The 15,000-nt window shown below is 34.2% G+C and overlaps 1 long non-coding RNA gene across 1 annotated transcript in view; it reads right to left on the bottom strand.

The window, feature by feature from the left end:
- The window catches only part of LOC135227024 (uncharacterized), a 169,593-nt gene that overhangs the window by 106,148 nt on the left and 48,445 nt on the right, over positions 1–15,000 (bottom strand). The window lies entirely within an intron of this gene.

The raw sequence follows: 15,000 nt of genomic DNA, 5'->3' as shown, positions 1-15,000 counted from the left end.
AAACGCATTTATATGGAAATCCAGAATAAAAACCACAACAAATATAGCAAGTTTCAACAAAAATTTCGGGGCCATAATCAACCATGTATAATAAAATCTACACATTAGCAGAAATGGACAGACAAAAAGGTAAAAAAAAAAAAAAAAGAGCAGAAATGGACCGACAAAAAGAAAAAAAAGAGCAGAAATGGACCGACAAAAATGAAAAAAAGCAGAAATGGACCGACAAAGAGGAAAAAAGCAGAAATGGACCGACAAAAAGGAAAAAAAGCAGAAATGGACCGACAAAAAGGAAAAAAGGCAGAAATGGACCAACAGAAAAAAAGAGAGAAACAGAGGAATTCCTGGCACCCTGTTGCCATGAATGAGGTGTTGCGGCGCAGAATACGATTTGTTAGCCATCACAAAATCAGTGTTACAAATGCACATCACTCCTCTGTTAATCAGAGGACGGCCACAAAATGGACACCTATGTGCTACCGAACTTTTAATTTGCAATATTTGCTTCACTGAAAGGTTAACATGCAGTCTCGACTTACACCGACATTTCTGGTATTAAGGCTGTTTTTATTATTATTATTATTATTATTATTATTATTATTATTATTATTATTAGGAAAAACTAATTTTCCCAGATATGGGGCGGTTCGAGAGGACATTCTTAAAAACGGTGCGTAGAGGATAAACTTCATGTGCTGAACTTTCCCATTCCGAAAGTTCACTGTTAGCAAGACAGTGGCAAATAATGGAGTTTGTGCAAGAAGGAGAGACGCAATGTTGATGGACCCTAAGAACAAAATGTTCACGTATAGAAAGAAAAAGCATAGCGAAGAGAAGAGAAGACAAGTGCATTAAAACAAGAAAAAGACAGACAAAGTCAACAAAAAACCAAACGTTCACATGACACTATTCAAGAAATATAAGGCAACGTGGATGGAGTTTTCTATTCCTGGGATTCTTCTTTTACAATTAATAATTATACATAACACCACATTTCCTATCCATTTCTACTTGAAACACAATTCCCTTCTGTATCTATACCATCATCTCACATTTCAAGATACTTCTACTTGTAAAGAAAACAAAGATATGAAAATACTGACAGATATATTTCCATCTAAATGCGGTGCATGCCACACGCCCGTGCGTACACACACAAATATATATATAATATCATATATATATATATATATATATATATATATATATATATATATATATATATATATATTATATACATGTATATATATATATATATATATATATATATATATATTATATATATAGTGAGTTTATGTGGGTGCTGTATATGCACACCCCGTCTAGATGTAAGTTTGTTAATATTTTCATATCCTCTTATAGATAGAAAGGTTTTGATATGGAAGATGATAAATAGTATAGATACACAAGAGAACTGTTTCAAGTAGAAACATGAATAATTGAATCTCTTACCGTTCTGTGATGTTTATCCTATATATAGAGTTGGTTTTGCTAAATGAGAAAGTGATGCTGCCTTAAAGTGACTTTTTTGTAGTCTGAAACAAAAATTTGTTTCTCAAATTCTACATGTATATATATATATATATATATATATATATATATATATATATATATATATATATATACATACATATATATATATATATACTATATATATATATATATATATATATATATATATATATATATATATATAATGAGGTGTATCAAGAATACACGAAAGCACTAGGTACTGCTGCTTTTCATTTTTTCCTCCTGGCTCTCGATATACAATCTTCACGTGTGACTTCTGATCGTATAACATATATATATATATATATATATATATATATATATATATATATATATATATATATATATTATATCTATATATATATATATATATATATATATATATATATAATAAAAAAATTATTTAAGACCACAAAAAGACTAACTTGGAGGCAGCATCACTTCCTCATTTAGCAAGACCAGCTCTATATATATGAGGTAAACATCACAGAAAAGTAAGATTTTCAATTATTCAAGTTTCGTATACATCGGTAATTAATTCTGGACACAGACGTCACTTAATAATCTTTCTACATACGTCCTGTCCTCGCTGTGAATCAAAGATGAGCAAAGCCCTATGGTTAATCATTATATATGAGGGGAAAGCGAAAGGACTCTCGCTTTAAAGCTGCATGGAATTGGCCAAGGGCGTCAGCGAGTGTTATGAACTATGAATCCAACAAGGAGTTTTCATGGTAGTAATGACATTTCCTGATTCAATTACCCTTTGGATTCCTAAATGATCCACGTGGCTTTGCAAAAGTAGTAACTACTGCAGACGGTCATTAGAAGCAAAAAAGGGTCCTTAGTCCCGTCTAATCTTGAAGCTCAAAGTATCAATGTTAGTTTTTCAATTCTAAATGTAAGTAAACTGAACGCCAGCGATTTTGTGGTGTCAACAGACATAAAATTTTTACGGCAGTCACTTCTTTGGCAACAAAGAGAAAAAAAAATAAGCCCAAACTTATTACTTAATAACACATTCCCTTCATGAGCAAAACAGTATTCCATATGGAGTACTGTTTCATCAAAGTATAGAGGGAAAAAAATGCAATATCTTTTTCATAAAGGACAACAAATAAAAACGTCTTGGTTTACATGCAAAGCACGGAAATCAAAAGCGGGATGAGTGCAACTGCCCTATTAATTTGCAAAAGTAAATTAAATATGGAATCCACGCAGGAGCAATTACTTTCTGTCTACTGACACTCGGAATTAATGTTTGTTTCATAAACATATTCAAATGTCACACCATCATGCTACAAAAGAACGGAAAAGTTCAGAGTTGCTAAATAACAATATATGTACATTATATATATATATATATATATATATATATATATATATATATATATATATATATATATATATATATTATATATATATATATATATATAAGTATATATCTACACATATACATATATATATGAACAGGAAGTTGTTCATAAATATACATACATATATATATATATATATATATATATATATATATATATATATATATATATATATATATACGTATATATCTATACATATACATATATATATGTGAACAGAAAAGTTCAATAATAATTACATATATATATATATATATATATATATAATAATATACATAAATATATATATATATACATAATATATATTATATACATATATGTATATATATATATATATATATATATATATATATATATATATAATATATATATATATATAGTGAGAATTACTGCTCTTTTAACGGCAGAAAATTAAAACTACTATCATTATTCTTTCCTTTATTAGGCTGCAAAGACAGGAAGGTGTATTTAACAAATATCTTTGCCTTACTCTACCTAAATTTCACGAAAAGGTATATTTCCAAATATCGCTGAATTCACATAAATAGATACTCTTGCATTTTCATTCGTGGCGTAATACAAAAACTACGCAAAATTAACTCATTACATCACTTACGAAATAGTATATCTTTAGATGACAGAAATTTAGGGAAACTCCTCTTACTACGACAGCTGACTAGTATACACAGACGAAAAAATATCATTTCCATCTGCACTGTTGGTTACTCGCCAAAAATAAACACGAATTTCTCAAGGAAGTCAATTTCTAAAACAAAAACTGAAATACAGCATCTTTCTATAAAGAAATTCTGCAATGAGAACTGGGAACACTAAGAAATCAACCTAAAAAAGATTAGTTCGTAACTGAGAACTAACATCTCCCACTGAAGAATTTTCAAATCAGAAACTAGATTTCCTATAAACCGAGGACTGAGCTCTCTCGTCAGAAAATTTCCGAAACAAGACCTGGGATAGAAAAAGATACAAATTACAAATCGAGCCCAGAGATTTCTTAGAGAACAACTAGAAGAAAGAAATATGAGATATATCACAGAAGACAAATTCTTGGTCGAGAACTTGGGTCGCTCAAAGAATGCCTCTAGAACCAAAAAAAAGAGAGTTAACGCAAGAAATTACTTGATGAAGCCTGGGTAGTCACAGTAATACAAATTCTGAAATGACAGCAGACATCTCTCATAGAAGACACACAGGTTCCTGACTAATTGAATCTGGGAAAACAATCATTAAATAAGAACTGCGAACTCTAATAAAGGCAACTTCTAAACCGAGAGAGACGTCTCATGAGACACTGTCTGAAACGAGAGCGAGACGTCTCATGAGACACTGTCTGAAACGAGAGCGAGACGTCTCATGAGACACTGTCTGAAACGAGAGCGAGACGTCTCATGAGACACTGTCGTAAACGAAAGAAGAGAGAAAACGTCTCATGAGACACTGTCTGAAACAAGAGCGAGATGTCTCATGAGACACTGTCTGAAACTAGGGCGAGACCTCTCATGAGACACTGTCTGAAAGTAGGGCGAGACCTCTTATGATATTATTGTCCTTGACTCGGGCGGACCTCATGAGACACGTCTGAAACTAGGCGACTCCCATGAGACTCTGAAACTAGGGCGAGACGTCTCATGAGACACTGTCTGAAACTAGGGCGAGACCTCTCATGAGAGTCTGAAACGAGAGCGAGCCATCTCATGAGACACTGTCTGAAACTAAGGCAAGACGTCTCATGAGATACTGTCTGAAACTAGGGCGAGACGTCTCATGAGACACTGTCTGAAACTAGGGCGAGACGTCTCATGAGACACTGTCTGAAACTAGGGCGAGACGTCTCATGAGACACTGTCTGAAACTAGGGCGAGACCTCTCATGAGACACTGTCTGAATCGAGAGCAAGAAGTCTCATGAGACACTGTCTAAAACTAGGGCGAGACGTCTTATGAGACACTGTCTGAAACTAGGGCAAGACGTCGCATGAGACAATGTCTGAAACTAGGGCGAGACGTCTCATGAGACACTGTCAGAAACGAGAACGAGAAACGAGAACGAGTCGTCTCATGAGACACTGTCTGAAACTAGGGCGAGACGTCTCATGAGACACTGTCTGAAACGAGAGCGAGACGTCTCATGAGACACTGTCTGAAACTAGGGCGAGACGTCTCATGAGACACTGTCTGAAACGAGAACGAGAAACGAGAGCGGACGTCTCATGAGACACTGTCTGAAACTAGGGCGAGACGTCTCATGAGACACTGTCCGAAACTAGGGTGAGACGTCTCATGAGACACTGTCTGAAACTAGGGCGAGACGTCTCATGAGACACGTGTCTGAAAACTAGGGGAGGACCTCTCATAGACACTGTCTGAAACTAGGCGCGACGTCTCATGAGACACTGTCTGAAACTAGGGCGAGACGTCTCATGAGAAACTGTCTGAAACGAGAGCGAGACGTCTCATGAGACACTGTCTAAAACTAGGGCGAGACGTCTCATGAGACACTGTCTGAAACGAGAGCGAGACGTCTCATGAGACACTGTCGAGACGAGAGCGAGACGTCTCATGAGACACTTGTCTGAAACGAGAGCGAGACATCTCAACACTGTCTGAAACGAGAACGTGGCTCATCGCAGGAGGCACAACTTCTGGAAAAAGTGATGAGATTTTTTTCTTTGGAAGAAAACGTCAAGATACAGAACCGACTTCTCTTATAAATGAAGATTACGGAAATACGGAAAGCACAACAGAGATATGTTATAAAAGATCATGTCTAAAAGGAGAATTGACATATCTTACAGAAGAATTTCTGAAAGAACAGCGATATCGTATAAGAGCCGATGCCAGAAACGAGAGCCGGGATCTCTCATAAAATACAATTTATAAAATGAGTGTTGGGCTCACTGGCGCAAATGGAGGTTTCTGATTCATTCCATTTGATTTACCATAAAATCGAATCCATAAAGCAGCGAACCTAGAGTATTTTTCATTGAGTTGAGATAATATCTCTTTGAAAAAAAGCAAGGATAAAAGATCTTTCAGCAAATATTTGTATAAAATCCAGTTTCATTTCGAAGAGTGTTTTAGTCTCCCTAACCAACGCACCTGTTGGCACAAAACAACTTCATTTACTCAAGGATAAACAATTATCTTCATTTCCCATGAAAAGACTTGAGTACTCACGGTCACAAGAAAAATAACATTAAGAGACTATGAAAGTCATAATGAATGTATCAAGAAAGTGACACTCTTTAGATAAGCGATCCAGAATCATGAAAAAGAAAAATTTCAAATATAAAAACATAATCTAATAATTAAGAGACACAAAAATTAGCCTAAATACTATGTCAATATAATTCTTCATGGCAAAAGTGACGCCAGTCATAATTATCAGGGAGAGCTTGAAAAGCGTTTGGTAAATTTAGTAATAAAAATAATAATAGAGTATTTTTTGTGTTGGCGTCATGAAACAAAAAGGGAAATGGTTATACTCTCATGTTGAAATATAGCATTCCATGTAAAATATTCAGAACGTCTAGGAAAAAAATACAACTGACACCACTCTACATTAGTGAGACTGGCTGATGTCTTTAAAAAATGCATTAAATGATTCCATACATTTTGCAACTAACTCCTATGTAATTATTTTTTCATCGCTGAAAGGCCAGTGGAACGGACACCCTAACAACCTTATCTTGGACCATCACCACCGCAAACAAAGAAAAGGAAAAGGCACCATGAAGGACGAGGGGTTAAATCATAAAGTAAGAAATAGATCTACCCTTAAAAGATACAGGTCTGTTGGCCACATGAAAAATAGGGGCGCAAAATGAGTTCACAAGCTTGTTCGTAAAGTGAAATATTTTTCTTAGGCTACAACAGTCTGATTAATTTCAGTGATATACCGTCACGAGGAAACAGAGCAAACTTCAATGAAAAGTCCAATAAGGCCGTAATTAATTGAAATTAAAAGAAAAAATTTTTTACACTATAGTAAACGTAACTAGAATATTTTCTAAGGAATTTTTTTCATTAGTAGAAAACTGCGAATCTACAGAAAGTCAGGAATATTATATAAGAATAATGTACAGACTAATTTACAGATAACTCTAAGGAAATGAAATTCTATATGTGATTTACGTGGCCACCTTAATTCTCAGAATATTCTAACTGAAACACCGAAAAAATGCATAATAATGCTAATTAAAATCCTTAAATATAGAAATGGTGCTAAATCGAAAAGAACCAGAGATTAAAACTAATTTGAACTAGAGAATGTGGAATAGTTCTAAGACAACAAAATTTATGTGAATTTGAGAAAGATGAGACACCAATACAAATTCGAATACAAGATAATTTTCATGAGTTCAAAACTGAACTCAATTCGGAAAGATTCTGAGGCCAGAAATAATTAAAACCCGACAACTACAAAATTCCGCAATATCGAAAAGCACTGATGTAAAAAATTGTAATAATTTTTAACGATTCTGAATGCCAAAAGAAAATAAATCGTAATATGACGGTTCAGGAAGAGAAAATTAAAGCTGGATCTCAACCAGCCGATTCAAAATACATAAATTAATTGAATTTCAAAGACAGATTATAAATTTGGCCTGATACCAACCAAAAGGTGTTATATGCTTATATTCAGGGAACACAAATGCAGTGTTGTATTTTCAAAATATTTTCTAGTCATTGGAGTGACATGCAAGCAGATGCTAAGAGAGAGATGAAACTCACGATACAATAGCGTTACTTCAAATAGATAGTCGACGTGACCACTTGTTCAAATACGGGGAGATATATATATATATATATATATATATATATATATATATATATATATATATATATATATATATATATATATCTGTTGCAGCAGAACACCCTCCTTAATAAGAAAAATGCCCCAGGAAAAAAATAGAAAATGAACCTGTTATTTTCATCGTTCAATTACTGATTTATTCCTGAACTTCCAGACAAGAAAACCTCCACATCACCTGATCCATATACATACGAAAACACAATCAAGCACACAGGAGCGCACTCACAAACATACACAGACAGACATCCGCACACATACATATATTTACACACACACACACACACACATATATATATATAATATATATATATATATATATATATATATATAATATATATATATATATATATATAAAGCAGAAAAATTACACATCACAGAAATTAAGTGAAAGACTGCACAGTCACCAATCAAAACCGACGCTCTAGTCGATTAATCAGAACCTGAAGAGGAAGAGGCAAAAGCGAATAAGAGGGAATACGAGTATACGTTCCCATTTATGGATCCCGAATTTTCGTTCTCGGTGAAACGTCCAATTTTGTTCATATTGCAAATCTTGGGTCTGTTTCACCTTGAACACGTTGTAAGTTCCACTTACAGCAGTGAAAAATATAACAGAAAAAAAAATTAGTACAAAGAAAGGGTATTCATCAAATTTCTAAAAATTACGGATTCACATATTATGATCATACTTAAAGCTAAAATAGCAGAGTCCATTTTAAACAAATCACTAGAAAAAACACTTCTTTTAAGTATTACAAGTCAGAGTGTAATAAACCTGGCTGTTATGAAAAGTATCTCTTGCCAATATCATATAACTTAGTGGTACCAATCATATACATAACGTGCCCTGAATATATTTCACCGTAAAACTGTATTATGAAATTGGCACGTGGTACTGAACACCAAGATTTGGCAGACAAACCCGGAGAGTATTAATGTTTTTTTAATTACAGGCCCGAATTTTATTTGTAAACTACAAAGCAGTTTTTTATTATGGGATGTATAAAACCTTCGAGCAAAATTATTTATGCATTTGACTGACCGGACTAATCTTTGCAGAGCTAGATAAAATTGGATTTAGTGTTGAATTCTTTCGGAGTTACTTAATTGTCTAGGATCATACTGAATTGTTTTAATTTTATTTAAAGAGCAATATAATTATTATTATTGATTTTTTTAGTATTCAAAATGTGAACACATTCATATGGAGCAGACATGAAACGTTGTTAATTTACAAAATTATCCTCTGAAAATATCAACAGACATGTTAAAAACTTTCGGCTTGTTCTGTATTTTCTTACTGTGTGTTACCCTTTTATCATCATACTGCATGTCTAATGCTACACTAACACTACTCAATACAAGGCTAGGTGGTCGATAGGAAATTTAAAACTAGATTTGGGGGTGGGGGTGAATTAAACAGTTTTAGAACTCCTTTTCTACAAGAATGAATAATAATATTAATGTGAAAAGGGCAATAAGAATTAAAGACAAAGATGCATAACAACAATAAAAAGTGAATATTCAAGAAAAAAAAGTTTATTTAAATCTTCACGTATAAACATATTACAGAAATGGACACGAAAACGACGGTAATACTGTAATAATTGTCATTTTTTCCTCAAATTAAAAATTTACCCCCCCCCCCCCCCCCCATCACCACCAAATAAAATCTGTTAAAAATAAATTTTCTCATCAGCAGTAAGAAAAATAGAGTAACATAATCATCCACCCATTATTCCGAGGAGGTACATCATTAGCGAGCCTGAAACTATAAAAATGTTGGGGTTCTTAAGATTTCCACATAGGAATAAGTAAAAACAAGTTACATTTCGATACAAGATGGCCTCTTAGCAGAGAACTGCTGCTCACTAGATAAATTCATTTAGCGATTATGGAAAATGGTAGAAAGACATCTCCAAACTTCGTGAAGGCAATGATAAGCAACACGCGTAAATACAATTAGTCTAATTTAGGGAAACAAACGTGACCTTCATTACTGCTTCTAGATATCAAACTGTCTTAAAACTATTGGAAGAAATACAACCTTGATATATATAGTACCACAGAGAGTAGTAGTACAGACTTGCCAAGCCAAACGATCTGCAAATTTATTTATTCCATTGTTTTTAAGATTATTATTAGCATAAGTATTAGATGAGTAAAAACAGATGCTGTTGTTTCATATGGAACAAGACTGCAAGGACATCAGAAAATAATGGTTATTCTTATCTGCTAGTGCATGCAGTTAATTCTATTCCTCTTTAAAATCGAAGAAAAGTAGTAAAGTATTTCTGTTTTGCTGTCTGATTTGAGACGGGTTGCAGGAAAACCTCTTTACTGTGAGGAAAGCAATCAAGCGAGAACTAACAAGACCATGAAATTTCTCAAGGAGTCATATATAATGTGTATATATAAACAAATACAATCACAAACACATATCTGCGCATATATATATATATATATATATATATATATATATATATATATATATACACATACACATATACATACATACATATATATATATATATATATATATATATATATATATATATATATATATATGTCTGTATGCGAAGTATCCTTTCATAAGAAATATTTGCAAATTGCTTCTTTATATCAAATTATGTCTTGCTTTCGGTCTTGTTTCTTACTCACCAAACGTCGTTTACAACCTGGTTTATTTCAAAATGAACAAATATTTACATGGAGTGAAGACCACAAACTTTAAAAGAAATGTTTAGGGATGCTTATATGTTATAAGGAATTTAGTGAATTACTACATCCAGTTCCTTCAAATTGTCATAATGATGATATACGATTAAAAGTCCTCCAAGATTCCGTTTATTGCATTAATTAACCAAATAATTTGCTATTAAAACGTAAGTTTAATAATGAATAATATCTTGGATACTACCGTGAGTACTAACGGTGAAATTGGCCATAATGTCTTTCTGGATAGAAAAAAAAAAAAGGGGGCTTTTTATGATGAGTAATAACCAATAGATTGATATTCGTAGAAGGTTATGTAATTATATATACTCATGTATGTAAAATTACACCAGAAAAAAATAAAATTCAAATAATAACCATTTACTTTCATTATAAGTGCAGGTGTGGTTCTGTGGACCAGACAAAATATTCAATAAAAGAAAAGACGAGAAATAGAAGGAAGACTGTGAGGAAGAAAGACACAAACACACACACACACACACACACACAAACAACAAAAAATATGCAATAAAAATATCAAAATATTTCTCCAGTATGCAGCATGAATCGGCTTCCTCCAAATAAGGGACTCCTTCAAGCAAGGAAGGGAACCTTCCAAGTATGGAGAGCCCCTGTAAGGATGAAAGGTACCTTTCCTCATAAGAAAGGACTTATCCAGCCAAGGAAACGGTCTCCTCAGCTTTGGAAGGTAAGGAAAGGACTCCTTTAGTTTTGGAAAAGCCCCCTCTAATTGTGGAAGGAATCCTCCAACACGGAAGAGCCTGAGAAGCAACTAGACGGAAAAAAACTAGAACAAACAAATGAAAATGGAAATAACTAACGGACTTCTTATCTCTCAACATTAACTTGTAGTTCAAGTTAATTTTGAATTATACACTAAATAAGTACGGAAGAAGATTTATTAAGATAACAAGTAACTGAATGTTACGACAGAAACAAGCAATGTAATATTTAACCGGAAAATTACTTTCTCTGTAACAATGGATGGCCTCAAAACGCTACCACACAGAAAAGAGCTGGTAATAGTAGGACGGCGGGACCAGGCTCAGTAGAGGGGGAAGGGAGGAGAGCATTAGGGGAATGGGAGGGAGGGTGGGAGGGAAGGCGGGGCACGACGCCTCACGGGGGAAGAGGGAACAAGAAAGTAAATAGCGGAGACAAGACCAAGATCAGCGCAGATGCATACGATGAAAGTAGACGCATTCTACTGAATCACCATTTCACTCTTTTCAACAGAAACGAAAAGAATCGAAATTCTCGTTTAGCCACTGTAGCTACAGCAACCGATGCCTGACGCATACTCTGGCCGAACGACGATAGAGTGAAGGGGGTTGAAAATGGACAAAGCCAACGCGCTCGCATTGAGCAGGACGATCCACCGGGGAGTTATACTGTCTAGTTATGTATGCCGTCGTCACTGTCTTAAAAGCCCCACATGGGTTATTCCACATAAACGTTACACTGACAAGTCATGCAATGAATTCCTAGAAGAAAGAATTACTAATGGTAGATGCAAAAGTACTGGGAAGCAAAAGGGAAGAGAATAAAATACGAAGAAAAAAAAAAACACGACGGATACTACACGGATAAAAATAGCTCCCGAGGTCACTGTCCTCCATTTTGTTTGATCCCAGGACGACGCGGTGCTCAAAATATGCGTCCACAACTTGGATAATAACCATTGCCATAACTAACGTTTACAGTGACTATCACTGCGATACTATGTTTGTTTACTCATTTAATTACAAAAGTCAGGGCGAATCCTACTTCGTTGTTGAATGTTTTTCAGCGCACATGACAATGCTTTTTACCACGTCTCTCTACAATGTGACATTACAAGTTAATCACGAAGACGTTAAGGAACAAGAGAACGTAATATAATAATAATAATAATAATAATAATAATAATAATAATAATAATAATAATAATAATAATAATAATATATTATTATTATTATTTTTATTATTATTATCAATAATAATATAATCATTACTTATAAATAAAATCAAAGTAAATAAATACTAAACAAGATTTCGTCCATCCAACAAATATCGTTCCAAATTTAATTTTTTTAAAAGAATAAAGGGGGTTGAAAATCTTGAAAACATCGCATTTGAACCCCAAATACCGGTAGTCCCCTAGGGCCAGTGAAAATGCCCCGGCCAATCAAGGGGTCGGGGACTACGTCACGGCATCTTTCCACCAATAAAAAGACCATTTTCGTCTCAAGACTCTATGCGAGGGAGACGGTGGGGGAAGGGGCAGCTCATGGAGTTGGGGCAGCAGTTGAGTCCCCTTTCTTTCCTCCTCCCCCTTCTTCTACTTAGTCTTCTTCAAGAAGCGACGGTTGACGTCTCAAGGTAGACTCCATCTCGTGTTCACTGGGGGAAAGGGGGAGGGGAGTGGGACCAGCTCCACTTCTCGCTCGCGCCTCTTGCAAGACTTTCCATTTTGAATTTTTGAACTTGTCCGCTTTGGATCATCGACCCCCCACCCCCCCATCCTCGCGCCCCAAACCCCAACCCCTCCCTCCCTACCTCCCTACCAACGACTGGCCCTCAGTTTCCCACCAAAAACCGCCCTCTTTGCTAACCTCCGCGCCACAACACGGAGGTTCCCAATCGCAGAGCAATCGATGTAGCAATCCAGCAACAAATGGCGGAAGCAATAAAACCAGTATAACACGTAGCTGCATACAGCTTGTAATTTGTTGCCAAATGTTGTTGTTATCTAGATGTTGCGAAACAATGGAGGATGAAGGTTTCTTGTGAACAATTAATTATACAGACATTACAACACTGCACGAGACGATCACAAATGCATTTATGCATAACAGGAAATATCATATACGTATATATAATAATCCACGATGCCGTAAGGAAATGTACAATTATATAAAATTATATACCATGTCATGGTAAAACCAATTCATTTGGAAGCCCTCGTCTTGATGTGATAAATAATCTTGAAACTACATATTTTGTTTAGATAAATTACGAATTAATATTAACCTTATTTTTCGTGTCCAAAGTAGGGAAAAAAAACATTCTTTCATTACACACATTACATAAAGATTTTTTTTTTCAACAATAAGCCTTTTCCGTACCAAGTGTTGGCTCCCAGGAAGACAGGACAGCGAGTCATGCCTTATATTCATACATATGCACATATACATACATACGTACACGAACTTGAAAATTATTGCATCCTATCTGCTTAACATACAGTGAGAGATAAAGAGATTAATTGTGCATGAGAAACCAAAGTGAAAGACAAGATGAAACATTACGAAAATAATACAAGACACATGCCACATTAAAAATGCACCATGCGCATACACAGAGCTCATCAAAACTGCGTTCCAAGTGAAGTTATGAGCATCCAGGGACATGCATATGAGGCAATCTACTACTGTACCAGGCCACGTATAAATTAGGGAATGGATTCCATTTATTAAGAAATATGCCCAAGCTGTGCCGAATGAGGGCCCATAGGAGGGAGTCCCATAACACATAAATATATTAATAAAATAGACTGTAAAACAAAAAGGGAGCCACATAATACGGATGGAGTCAATATTCAAGCAAAAGTGATATTGATAAAGCTGAAAAATATATTCTAATTATCTTATCACTTCCACATTCAACCGAGGGAAGTGAATACACAAATATTCTTAAATATTTATCTATTTCTTTTTCAAATGCATGGCCACTTCATTCTAAGGATGCTTATTAGGAATGTCATGTTCTTCAGAATATGCATATCATAAAGAAAATCAAAACAATGGAACTCTAGTTTTGAAACCAAAATCAGGACGAATACTATTCTCACAACATGAATATATGCACACACAATATACATACAATATATATATATATATATATATATATATATATATATATATATATATATTTATATATTATATATATACACATACACACACACACATTATATATAATATATGTGTTGTATATAATAATATAATAATATATACAATAGTATATATATATTAATAAATATAATTTCTTGCAAAAAACACATACATACGTATACATACCTGCAAACATAAGCATAAATGTGTGTGTTTACATATACATCTCATGCAGTAATTACGGTAATCTTTCAATAAACAAGTTCATCTTCCAAGACCTCAAGGTCAAGTAAATACTGGAACATCATTCGACTAAAGACGACGTATGCAAAGAAAACTCACCCATCGTATAACTACTAAATGAATTTAACTTAAAACGACATTTCTCAAAAATAAATCAAAACAGACGGAATAATACACACGCGAATATATATATATATATATTATAATATATATATATATATATATATATATATATATTATAATACACACAACAGCAACAGTTCTCTCAACTAGCAGGATATTTTGATAGTTGTAGATACAATGGTAATGGGAGTGCGTTTTGAGAGGAGACCCGTCCAAACTCATCACACATCATACCAAACCACAAGGTTGCTGAAAATCAACAAAGTGATTTTGGCCCATGGCTGTTCTACAAGTAAACAAGA

Source organism: Macrobrachium nipponense, chromosome 15 (assembly GCF_015104395.2).
Source record: "Macrobrachium nipponense isolate FS-2020 chromosome 15, ASM1510439v2, whole genome shotgun sequence".
NCBI classification, from domain to species: Eukaryota; Metazoa; Arthropoda; class Malacostraca; order Decapoda; family Palaemonidae; genus Macrobrachium; species Macrobrachium nipponense.
This window is presented reverse-complemented; position numbering and strand designations above follow the sequence as displayed.